Source organism: Diceros bicornis, chromosome 13 (assembly GCF_020826845.1).
Source record: "Diceros bicornis minor isolate mBicDic1 chromosome 13, mDicBic1.mat.cur, whole genome shotgun sequence".
NCBI classification, from domain to species: domain Eukaryota; kingdom Metazoa; phylum Chordata; class Mammalia; order Perissodactyla; family Rhinocerotidae; genus Diceros; species Diceros bicornis.
The window spans coordinates 53,593,803-53,606,501 of NC_080752.1; the positions used below are offsets into that span (position 1 = coordinate 53,593,803).

At 50.0% G+C, this 12,699-nt stretch overlaps 1 protein-coding gene across 1 annotated transcript in view; it reads left to right on the top strand.

Moving 5' to 3' along the window:
• The window catches only part of LOC131413192 (polyadenylate-binding protein 4-like), a 264,794-nt gene that overhangs the window by 182,656 nt on the left and 69,439 nt on the right, over nt 1-12,699 (top strand). The gene's annotated exons all lie outside the window — the stretch shown is intronic.

Here is a 12,699-nt window from a genome sequence, read left to right on the forward strand (position 1 = left end):
AGAGCTGGTAGTTCACGTGGACCCTGCCCTGCCTTTGACCAGCAGCTGAGGCTGGTGAGGCCAACGGCCTTGCTGCCAGTAACTGGTCCTAGATGATTACCTCAGGACTGCAGCCCCACTCCAGAGCTTCCACAGCCTCTCTACTGAGGGGAGTTAGCCCAATTGCAAATTGGCGTCTCTTGGAACTCCCCGGCCCAAGAAGGCAAGTTGCGGGACTTCTAAGGCCAAGCTACACTCCAGCTGCTGATCTCTGGAGAACCTAGTTTTAACCCTGCTCCAGCTCCAGGTGTGCCTCTTTCCTCAGAATGGGCCATGACTTCCGCCTCAGAATGACTCCTCAGATTATGTGATACTGTCTGTGTCTTCCTTCACTTCCCAATATACACTCCATGCTGGAGACAACCTGAACCACTGGCATTTCCATGAATGCACTCTGCAGCCCGCTGCCTGAAACACGCTACTCTGCCTGACTAACTCGGATTCATCCCCAAGTTCAGGTTAATCATCAGCTTATCAGGATGCTTTCTGAGGCTGAAACTACTAGTTGTCCCCTCATATCCATCATCCTGCTTGTCCTTTGTCATGGAACCCTGATTTTCAGCTGGGCAAATGGTTGGCCAAGAGTAAAAACCATGTTTCCCAGATTCCTGGCAGCTGGGTGTGGCTCTGTGACTAAGTGCTGGTCAATAGCCTTGTGGGCAGAAGTGCTTTGTGCAACTTTCAGGAACTGTTTTTAAAGGGAAAGTGTGCTGTTTTTCATACCTTCCTCATTTGGACTGACTGGAATGCAAATGTGATGACTAGAGCTTGGGCAGCCATACTGGACAATGAGACAGAAGCATTGTGTTAAGGATGGCAGAGGAGGGTAGAGCAATAAATCAGAAAGCACCAGGGCTCTGATGATCATGGATCCACCATACTAGCTCCAGACTAGTTATTTCCAGACTTCTAACTGGTTGTAATGACTGGGATATGGGGTTTTCTGTCAAACCAAACCCAAGTCTAATTGACACATTTTCCTCGGATCAACTGTCTCTTCTCCTGTCCTCTCAGCAGTCTCTGCCAACACACTCCACTCTAACCTAGTTCTATCTGCTCACCAGACTGTGAGCTCACAAGGGCAGAGTCCACGTCATGTACCAAGCACAATGTCTAACAAACCAAAAAATGTTAGTTGTATTAACAACCCTTGAAATACAGATTTCAGGTGTGGGTGGAGCTATAGATTGAGGAGTTATTAGTATAAATATGGTCACTGAAGGGGTGGGGGAGGATGGGGTAAAGAGAAAACAGGTTAAAGGAAGAAGTCCTTAGAGGTCTAACACGTAAGGTCACGTTGAGGAGGAAAAGCCCTAGAACAAGGGTGGGAAAAGCTGGTGAGCTGGCAAGGACTGGGCAAAGGGCCATGGAGCAGGTGAACTCAGAGGCCACACATGATCACGTGGTTTCCCCAGTAGCTCTCAATGGCCTGGGAGAGGAGCAGAGACAGGCATCAGTTGGATCTGACCCAGGATGAGGGCAGAGGAAAGTGCTGACAAGAGAAATGCCAGCCCTGTGAGAGGAAAGTCGAAGTAGAACTAGGCCGGGCTGCTAGGTTGGGAGAGAATGGAGGGGTTGGGGGATGGGAGGTCCTGATGAGGTTGAAAAACAAGTGACATGGACATGCAGACATGAGACAGCTGAAGAGAATGTGACATTTTTTTCAAGGTGTAAGCAGGCCACACCATGCCTAGGATAAAAACAAAGTCACCAAATAGTGTTTTTCTGGTTCTGCAGGACCCCAGTCTCCCTCAAAATCCTCCTGGAGAGCTCTGGGAATCCCAGGGGGCTTCCCACATATGCCCAGAGAATTTGCTCATAGGATCCTTCCCCATTTTCCACTTCTCCTGTTCAAGGGAAGCCAACTCTTGTCAATGCCAATGCCCAAAGAAGACACCACAGCTGGTGAAGCTCAAAGCGGGGACTGACATGACTGCTGGTGCCTACCTGGGTCTGCACTGAGGTCACCCCTGCCCTAAGTTAAGTTGAGGGTGTTGAGGGAAACAGTGGTCAAGGGTTCAGGGTTCTGGAGTCCAGGACATCTGAGTTTCCATCCTGGCTCTGCCATTCATCAGCTCTGTGACCTTAAGCAAGATGAGTACCTTCTCTGAGCCTTGGTTTCCTTATTTGCAGAGGGGAGGATAATGAAGAATGTACTTCATGGGGTTGTTGTGAAGTTAAAAGGAAAATTCACGTAAACCACTTAGCAAAGTGCCTGGCATAGAGAGAGTGGTTGGTTAACAAATGTTGGCGATTCTGATTTTTGTTATTATGATCCTTCTTGCATTCTTTAACTCATTTAACAAGCTCTAGGCATTTCCCCACATGTGCCCAGTGCTTCAGCCAAAATGTTTTGCCTGATATTTCCCAACACTTAGCATGTTCTCTCACCCCTCTGTGGCTTCACACATGCTGTTTGCTCTGCCTGCATTGCCCTTCACTCCTCATCTGCCTGGCAAACTTGCCCTTTGAGCCTCAGCTAATACCCGGTATCCTTAAGGGACTTGCCTAGACATCCTAGCCTGGGTCAGATGCCCCCTCTGGGCTTACACATGACCTGGGCTGTCTTGCTGCACAACTCCACGGGGGACCAGTCATATAGACCCCCCAGAGTTGTGCAACATGGCAACCTTGCCCATATATCTCCTCTGCTTCCCTCTATCATCCTTAGCAGATTCTTATCATAATGATTTATTTACCTATTTGTCTCTCCCTCTAGACTCTGAACTCCTCGAGGACTCTGCTTGATACAGAGTCAGGGCTCAGTGAATGCTCATCTGAATAAATGGATCCTGGCCTAGTCCCTGCATCTGGGGGCTCCCAGTCTGGCTAGAGAGACAGAATGAACAAACGTGAAACATGTCGAGAACTGAGCACGACCAGGAGGCTCACAGCCCTGTGTGTTTCAGACTGAGGCTTTTCTGGGGCAAACAGAGCTGAAAGGGAGGATGAAGTGGTCGAAGTGGGGGACTGAAGGCTGGATGAAAAGAATGAATATGTACCTGGAAAACCCAGTGCCCTACACTTCTTGATTGCTCTGCTCAGGGGTCAGAAGAAATTCCAGCCCTCTACATCCCATGATTTTCGTCTGGTCCAAAGTGAAGGAAACAATTGTTTCAAAGCTCTCACAAGGATATTATATATCCAAGAGGGACCATCATGAATTGATGCTCTTTGCCAGCCCTGTTTTTTATGCATGGTAGGCTGGGCACAGCCTGAAGCAAGAGGATGTATCCAGAGCAACTGACGTTGCTCTGAAAAATAATTTGAGTTATCCCCACTGTGGGCAGGGACCAGATTGTGGGGCTCTCAGGAAAGCGTTTCTCTTCCTCATCATGGATTTAGACTATACAGGTCTCCCCTACTATTTGAAAGTTCACTTTATGCCCCTCTGCTTTCACAAAAGACCTACGTTAGTACCTGTTCTCGCTAACTGAAAGAAATCCAAGGAGGATTTTCGCTTTTACGAAAAAAGGTGAAAATAACGTTCAGTGTTTGTTTTTGCAGCCATCCCTTACAGAGGCAACGGTACCCCGAGCAGAGAGAGTGGCGCCGCCAAGCCCCTTCCCCGGGAACTACACTCAGCATCTTAGCATCAAGCCACCATAGCTTTGAACTGTGTCTGTGAGCATCTGCGCTTTATCTCAATTTATTTTGGCAGGTTATTTTTTGGCTCTGGGAACACACAAAAATTTTTCCTGTATAAATTAATGGTAATTGCTTCCTTGCTTTGTGCCATTTCGGCTCACAAAAGGTTTCATAAGAACGCTCTGCTTTCGGATGGCAGGGAAACCTGTATTGTTGCTGAGACTAAACACTTGCCTTTTGTGTGTGTGTGCGTGTGTGTATTTGATCTGCATTTAACCTCCCCTCTGTCATCCCCACTTGCCTCAAAAGGCCAAGTCTGGACAATGAGGAGGATGTGTAGCTTGTCACTTGTCATTGGTGGAAAGACTTTAAAGGGATAGGACACTGAAAGTCAAAATTGCCAAGCCCACCCTAGGCTGTTTGGCTGAAGCCCATTAGCTGCACCCCTCCGTCCTCCTGCTGTGAGATCCTTCTAGAACGAATAACTCAGACTTTGGGTAGTGTTCTGCTAAGTGTTTTGTATCCTGTTGATCCTATCCCATGTTGCTTAGGGTGTGAGGTTTCCTGCACAGGGCCCGATGGAGATTTTGCCTGGGGAACTGAACTGGTCTCCTTCTGTGAGTGTGAGAGAAAGAAGATCTGAGACAGGAGAATAAAGTTAGGAACTGAGTGTACTCATGAGGCGACATCCTGTTAACAGGTTTTGGTTGTTTTTCCCTTGGGCAGTCATGTGACATGTATAATTTAAAATGATTTCTTCTAGTTGTATTTCCCTACAGGAATTCCTGCCCTTTTAGTGAAGTCTGTTGTGTGCCTGTGGGCCAAGTGTTCATGGTGTTGGAGGGGCCGAGTCAGGAGGTGGAGCAAATAAAGGAAGTATAGCCTCCCGGGGGGAATCTTCTGTGAAGGTCTACCTTGAAGGAGCAGCAGCTTCAGCGAGCATGTCCAGCAGTGAGGCTGGGGAAGAATCCTGCTGGGTAGAAGGCTCCAGAGCAGACGCGGGAGGAAGGGGACTTTCCTTGAAGGCGAATAAAATGTGGAGCAGTCCATTGTAAGGGAGAAAGCAGGTAGGGTATTGGGCAGGGCTGTAGCAAAGGCTTAGGTGAGCCCTGGGAATTACCTCCTCTGGGGACCGAGAGCTTCAAGCCCAACTCTTGGCTGGAACAGATGGTGGGGTAAAGTCCTAGGGAATGAGGTAGGAGAGGTGGGGGTGGGAGCTCCTCAGTCTCAGGCCCAGGCCCTGGCTGCTGCCTGCCTCCCATGCCTTCCCGCAGGGAATCAGGCTGTGGGCTGTGCCTGCACTTCCTCACTGCTCTCTGCTCTGTGGGAATGTCCTTAATAACAAGCATGATGGAACCTGGCCACCTGAGGACATCTCCACATGCCACCTGCGCTACCCTTCACCTCTTACTTCTTCCTGGTGGCCAGGGAAGTCCTCGGGCAGCTCAAGGAAGGCTACTACCACCTTGACTTTGGCCTTCTCTACTAGGAGGAGGGAGCAAAGTTGAAATTCTCCAGGAAGTGGAGTGGGGTGAGGGGAGAAGCTCAAGAATTTGCCAATACCCCTTCTGTGGTTCCTCCCAGCCAACATAAGCCCAGAGCCTGGAGTTTAGGGGACAGAGATCACAGCTTACCACCTAAGGTCTAGAACTCAACCCAGAGCCTAGAACCCAGAACCCAAAAATCTCAGCCCTGGTCCAAAGTCCAGCTTGGAATCCAGAACCCAGATCACAGAGCCCAGCTCAGTCCAGGCCCAAAGTCCAGTCAAAGCCAAAAACCAGAGCTCAGAACTTAGAGCCGAGCCTATAACCCAGCTCACAGCCTAGAACCCAGAGCCAGAGGGCCAAAAGCTCAGAGTCCAGAAGTCACACCAAAGCTAAGGCCAAAGTCTAGAGCCCAGAGCTGCAAAGAGTCCAGCTCAGAACCCACTCCAAAGCCTATGATCCAGCACAGACCCATCTTAGCTCCAGAACTCAGAGCCCAGCCTACTAGTTAGGGTGGCCTAGAACCCCACACCCAGCCCAGAGCCTAGCAGTTCCTTGATGCCCCTGCTAGAGGCAGCCCCAAAGGGGGAGGTCAAGGCTGCAAGCTGAGGAGGAGGAGGAATTCCAGATCTCAACCCTGCTCCTGGCCAGAGGGGACAAGGAGCTGATGTTTGTATGTATGGCGGGGGAGTGTTCTGTGGTCCTCCTAGCCCTGGTCTGGAGGGTCCATTCTGGGGACTCAGATACCAGGCAAAACATGGCCTGAGGCTTTCTCTGCAAGGGCTGCCCCTCAGAATCCCAATAGGATGGGAAGCAGAGTCCCACTGATTCTGACTTGTTATGTGACCTTGAGCAAGTCCCTTCCTCTCTGTTGTCTCCCTTCTCCCACAAAGGAAATCAGGAAGTACTTTATTTAGACCCATAGACCCAGAAACATAGAGGAAGGGGCTATTACAGACAGCCGCTTCATTCATTTAGTCCTTTATTCATCAAACATTTACTGAACACATATAAGAGATAGGATCAGAGAGTCCAGTTAGGGCATTGCTGCAACAGTTCAGGAGAGATGAGATGAGGGTCTGAGGATGGCAAGTGACAGTGTCATCTTTATCAAGTACAGCTGTGGTCATTTTACTCCTCTGCTCAGAATCCTTTTAATGGCTCCCCACTGTCTTCAAGGATGAGGAAGCAAGGCCTCCTTCCCTTCTTAGCCTCAGGGCTTACCAATTTCCCAACCAGCAATGTCCAAACCAGCCCAAGCTGCTCATTGTTTCTGCACCTACCATCCTCCCTCACACCTCCGTGTCTGTTGTGTTCCCTTTATCTGGCATGCCTTTGCCTGTCTCAGGAACTCTTCAGTGTTCAGTGCCATCATCACCTCCTCTGTGAAGCCCTCCAAGACTTCCACTCTTCAAACAGAATCAGGCGTTCTCAAGTCTGTGCACTCAGACAGATCACCATTAGGCCTCTGCCACATCATTTCTTAACTTAGTCTGCGTATCTTTGTTTCCATGATTAGATGTGACCCCCTCAAAGGACAAGATCATCCATGCCTGATTCATCTCTGTGTTGCTGGCTGGGCCCAGAGCAGGCTCAACGAATGCACTGACAAAGCCACTTTTAGGGGCCGGCCCGGTGGCTTAGCGGTTAAGCGCACGCGCTCTGCTACTGGCGGCCCGGGTTCGGATCCTGGGCGCGCACTGACGCACCGCTTCTCCGGCCATGCTGATGCCACGTCCCACATACAGCAACTAGAAGGATGTGCAACTATGACATACAACTATCTATTGGGGCTTTGGGGAGGAAAAAAAGGAGGAGGATTGGCAATAGATGTTAGCTCAGAGCTGGTCTTCCTCAGCAAAAAGAGGAGGATTAGCACGGATGTTAGCTCAGGGCTGATCTCCGTCACAAAAAAAAAAAAAGCCACTTTTCCACCTCCTCCAAGTATCGTTTTTTTTCTTTTTAAGGCCCTCATGTTTTAAGTTTTTATTCCCAGAATAGAAATTTGTTTTTCTATTGTCCAGTAATCAAAGACATCCTGCCAATCAGAGGGACAAAGGAAAGAAATTAACATTTGTTGAGAGCCAACTGTAAGGTTTGTTTTGTACACACAATATCTCACTCGATCCTCAGGATAACGCTATGATGTATTATTACAGATCGGAAAAATGAGGCTGAGAAGTAACCCGCCCAAGTTACAGAGCTAGCTAAAGACAGAATTCAATTCAAACCCTGCTGAGCCTGACTCCAGGCCCACACTCTTTACGGGCTATGCCAGTTCTCTCTTGCTCCTAATCAGCATGAGATCACAGGGTTACCATGAGTCTGAAGGCAGCTACCAAAGGCGGGAGGTCTTGGCTCACCGCAGTGGAAGTGGAAGCAGCCATTGAGTGGTGCTGGGTTGTCCAACACGCTTTTTGTGCAGATGGGTAAAAGGAGGCCCAGAGGAGGGCGGGACTTCAGGGCTTCCCAAGGCAGGCTCTGCTTCTGCCATGCTGGCCTGAGTCCAGCAAGTTGCTTACTCTGAAAGATTCTTCCAGCTCTGAGACGGTCAAGGCCAGCAGACCAAGGCAGGGCCTCCATGCAGGAACACAGTGTGAGTGTGAGGAGAGCCAGGGCAGAGTCCTGGCCTGCCAGGAAGGCAGAGGTATTGCTCAGGCATCAGTCCCCTCCCCTTCCTGTGAGGCTGGGCTCTGGCTCTTGTCCAGAGAACACCTCACCTGACCTTGTGGACCCTGAGGCTACCTGGTAGCTTGGTCCAACCACCGGGGCCCCCTCAGAGCTGCACAATGGCCTCAGATGGCATGGCTCTCTGAGCCAAGGCTGACCTACCCAGCTTGTTCCACTCCCTCATTCTTATGTCTCCTCAGCAGTCAGAGTCTTCCTGGGGAGTAGATCTGTCTCTCTCTTCTGGGGAGGACCTTGAACTTGCGGAAGTCCAGGATGAGAAGATGCAAGGACATTGGTTGGTGGGGGGGCACCAGGTGTCCCAAGGAATCTCTTGGCACTCTCCATGCCCCTCAGCCCCCCGACAACTGAAGCTCAGAAGTCAGACCCGTCACAGCCCAGTCCTGAAGCCCAGGATAGGGGGCCTCCTGTGGAGTGGTCCATAGACTCATGGGATCAGACGGATCAGCCTTGAGGCCTCTCCTACCCCACAACTGCCCAACCAACATCCAGGCAGGCACTGGCAGCCTCCGGTGACTTCAAGGGCCCTCAGCTACTTCCTCCCCAAAGAGCCTCTCTTGGGACCCTCAAGAGTCCCTCCTTCCTACTTTTTGCCCTGCCTTCTCCCCACCAGGCAAACAAAGAGACTCTATGGGAACAGGCTGAGGCACCTTCATCACAGCAGCTGCTCCAGGAAGCCTTTGCTCCAGGGCCTGCCCAGCCCTTACCTTTCCAATCTGGCCATTCTCTGGCCTCAGGCCTTAGAGCGTCACCATCCAGGATGTAAACTTACCAGTTGCTGTTGAGCTAGGTATGTTTTAAGGCGTGGCTGTGCTCCTTTTCTCCAGAAGTCAGGGCGGTGTGTCTGCCAGTTAGAGACTGAAGAGATCTTGCCATTGGATGACAGACTGCAAGCTATCCCACTTGGCAACACTGGCATCTGGCAACACCTTCACTTAGCAACAATCTCCCAGCACAAACACCCCAATAGTCCCACCTGGATATCCTGCCCTGACAGCATCCCACTGTGCTGGAAATACCACCTTGAGTTACGAGACGTAAATCTAGCCCCTAGCCATTTATGTCAGATTTTCTCCCCTCTGACTTAAGTGGCCTTACTTGGTGAGGTTTTGCTACTGATAGTGATCGTGATAATTATAATAAAACTTTTTAAGTGCTTACTATGTGCAAAGCACTGTTCTAACTGTTCTAAGCACCCTACTTTTTTTTTTTTTTACTTTATTTATTTATTTTTTTGTGAGGAAGCTCAGCCCTGAGCTAACATCCGTGCTAGTCCTCCTCTTTTTGCTGAGGAGGACCGGCTCTGAGCTAACATCTATTGCCAACCACCCCCCATCCTCTCTCCCCCAAAGCCCCAGTAGATAGTTGTATGTCATAGTTGCACATCCTTCCAGTTGCCGTATGTGGGACTCGGCCTCAGCATGGCCGGAGAAGCGGTGCGTCGGTGCGCGCCCGGGAACCGAACCTGGGCCACCAGTAGCGGAGCGCGCGCACTTAACCGCTAAGCCAGGGGGCCGGCCCTAAGCACCCTACTTAATCCTCATACCAACCCTACGAGATAGGTACAATTATTATCCCCATTTGACAGGTGGGGAAACTAAGGCTCAAAGTGATTTGGTAATGCCCAAGAGTAAACTGTAACAGTAGAGATGGGCTATGAAGTCAGGTAATATGTCTCTGGGATCTTTGCACTTAACTCTGCTGCTCTGCCTCTCAAGAAGCTCAGGGTACCCAGTGGCCTCCTCCAAAGGAACCTCAAGGGAATATGCTAGGGCATACAGAGAAGCCCACCAGGCGGGGCATGGTGTCCTGTGGGGGCACAGACAGGTGGAGAGAAACAGGGGGAGCTCTTCTTTTTTTTGCTAAGGAAGATTTGCCCTGAGCTGGGGCCAGCCCGGTAGCACAGTGGTTAAGTGCATGCGCTCTGCTTCGGCGGCCCAGTGTTCGCAGGTTCAGATCCCGGGCGCACACCAACACACTGCTTGTCAAGCCATGCTGTGGCGGCATCCCATATAAAGTAGAGGAAGATGGGCACGGATGTTAGCCCAGGGGCAATCTTCCTCAGCAAAAAAAAAAAAAAGAGGAGGACTGGCATCGGATGTTAGCGCAGGGCTGATCGTCCTTACCAAAAAAAAAAAAAAAAAGATTTGCCCTGAGCTAACATCTGTGTCAGTCTTCCTCTGTTTTGTATGTGGGTTGCTGCCACAGCATGGCCGCTGACGAGTGGTGTAGGTCTGTGCCCGGGCCGCTGAAGCTGAGCGTGCTGGACTTAACCACTAGGCCACGGGGCTGACCCCCAAGGGGAGCTCTTAAGTTCATTGTCCTAAGCTATAAGGCTGGGCTAGACCCATAAATGGTCAAGGATGGCCGAGAGGGTGATCCCACCACAGAGTGGGGAGCTGTCTGTCTGCTCCTCAGGGAGAAGCCCTTGTCCTCACTGCTGTCCTAGATGGAAAGAATGTTGCTACAAAGAATGGACCCAGGTCTCTGCTCCAGGCTCCTGAGGCTAATAGAGCTGGTGAGGTTGCCCTCTGCCTACTGTGGACTGGAGCCTCAGCCAACTCCAGGTAGGAAGGGCCAAGAGGGCCAATGGAGACAGGTGGTCAGGACTGTACGCACCTGGAGGACAACATCTCTAAGTGACAAATCTACAACCAAACTCATCATCAGAAAAAGTGGCTTGACTCTGCCTTTATAAAACTAGTCCCTGCTTTCCCTTTCTCAGCCTCAGGTTCATCATCTATAAAATGGGGATAATAAAAACTACCCTCCCCAGTGGTGTTGCGAGGAGTAAATGAGATGGTATATACAAAGCACTGAACACAGTGCTTCCCCAGCATAGAGTGGGTACTCAATAATTGGGAGCTGCTGTGTTAGCAGCACCCTGATTCAGTTAATGGTGAATGAGGGTCTCTAGCGGTGTGTTATGGGGCTCTGCCCTGACCAACAGTATAGATGGTGGAATTGAAGTCGCAAGGAGCAGCCTGGATCTAAACTTAGAGAGGGAGAGAAAACAGTGGGCAATAGAACCAGCATTCAAAACAATTTCGATGGGCTGGAATAAGCAAGACGACGTTGTCCTTCTGTGAGCTTCAAGACGTTACACAAAGCAGAGGATCGGGGAGAGACCTGACTTGACCCCAGCTCCGGTGAAAAGGATCTGAATGATTTAGTTGACCACAACCTGATGGGAACTAATCACGGGAGAGAAAGGCTCTGAAACCCAGCAGTCTTAGGCTGCATTAACAATGTGTCGTGTCCAGACTAGGGGAAATAATAGGCCTATTGTGCTGGCTTGGTCAGGCCATATCTGGAATCTTGCATTGCTACACTGAGACTGGAATCCGGCCAGGAGGGGGACCAGGCCAGCCTCAGCTCCCAGGCCCTTGTGCTAAGCACTTCCTGTGCATTTTCTTGTCTCATACCCGAAAAACCCTATCAGGTAGTCACTATTAATATCCCCACTTTACACACAAGGAGGTTAACTGAGTTGCCCAGGTTAACCACATAGCTAGTAAATGGAGGATCCTGGGGCTTTTCCGAATGGGTTCCTCTTGTGCTTGTACCTGAGAAGGCATGCATCATTGAACACATATTTACTAAGTTCCTACTATGAGTCAGGCCCCAAGCTAGTCAGTGGGGATATGGCGGTGAAAAACATGTGGTTACTACCTTCCTGAAGCTCTTGGTCTGCCAGGGAGCTGTCATTTGTGATACAGTATGATGCTATAGGAGTAAAGATTTTAGGGCTGGAAGGGATTGTAGAGTCTACCTCAGCTGACTCAAGCCCAGAGAGGGAAAGAGACAGAACAGTGTCACACAGCTCATAGCAGAGCCATGGGGGCCAGTCCATGCCTTCTTCATAGTATTCAACTGTCTTACTTTGGATCTCTTCTGCTCAGCAACGCCAAGAGCTGGGTGCCAAGATGGGATCTGCCAGGACATATGAGGAAGCTTGGTGTGGCCATCTTGGGGCAGCCAGACCTTATCTCTCCTCCGGGCAATCAGAGATTTAAAAAAAAAAAAAAGAGCCTGATGCTGAGCAACCACAGAAACAGGGATAAGTGGCCTTTGAGAATCCTAGCAGCCCCTTCACTAAGCAGAGCAAACTGGTCCCCATCAGCCTCTTGAGTATCTGAGAAGCCTGGGGTGGCATTGGCATAAGGGATCCAGAGGTGGTAGAAAGGACTGTTTTCTGGCATCTGTGTCTGGCCTCTGCTCTAAACTAATGTTCTTTGATCTTCTTCTTCTTCTTCTTTTTTTTTTTTTTTTGGTGAGTAACATTGGCCCTGAGCTAATATCTGTTGCGAATTTTCCTCTTTTTGCTTGAGGAAGATTGTTGCCAAGCTAACATCTGTGCCAATCTTCCTCTATTTTGTATGTGTGATGTCACCACAGCATGGCTTGATGAGCAGTGTGTAGGTCCACACCTGGGATCCAAACCCACGTACCCCAGGCCACTGAAGAAGAGTGTGCAAACTTAACCGCTATGCCACCGGGCTGGCCCCCTTGCATCTCCTTTTTTTTTTTTTTGGTAAGAAAGATTAGCCCTGAGCTAACATCTGTTGCCAACCCTCCTCTTTCTGCTGAGGAAGATTGGCCCTGGGCTAATATCCGTGCCCATCTTCCTCTGCTTTATATGTAGGACGCCACCACAGCATGTCTTGACAAGCAGTGCATAGGTCTGCGCCCAGGATCTGAACCCATGAACCCCCGGCCAGCAAAGTGGAGCGCTTATACTTAACCACTACGCCACCCAGCTGGCCCAGCATCTTCTTTTAAGTACACATTACTTAGTACTCTTTTTCAAACCTTTCCTTGATTGTTTCAACCCAGAGTGCCACTGCAGCTTTGTGTCTCCCAGGACTTCTTGTTGGGGAGACACATGTACCGCCTTCAG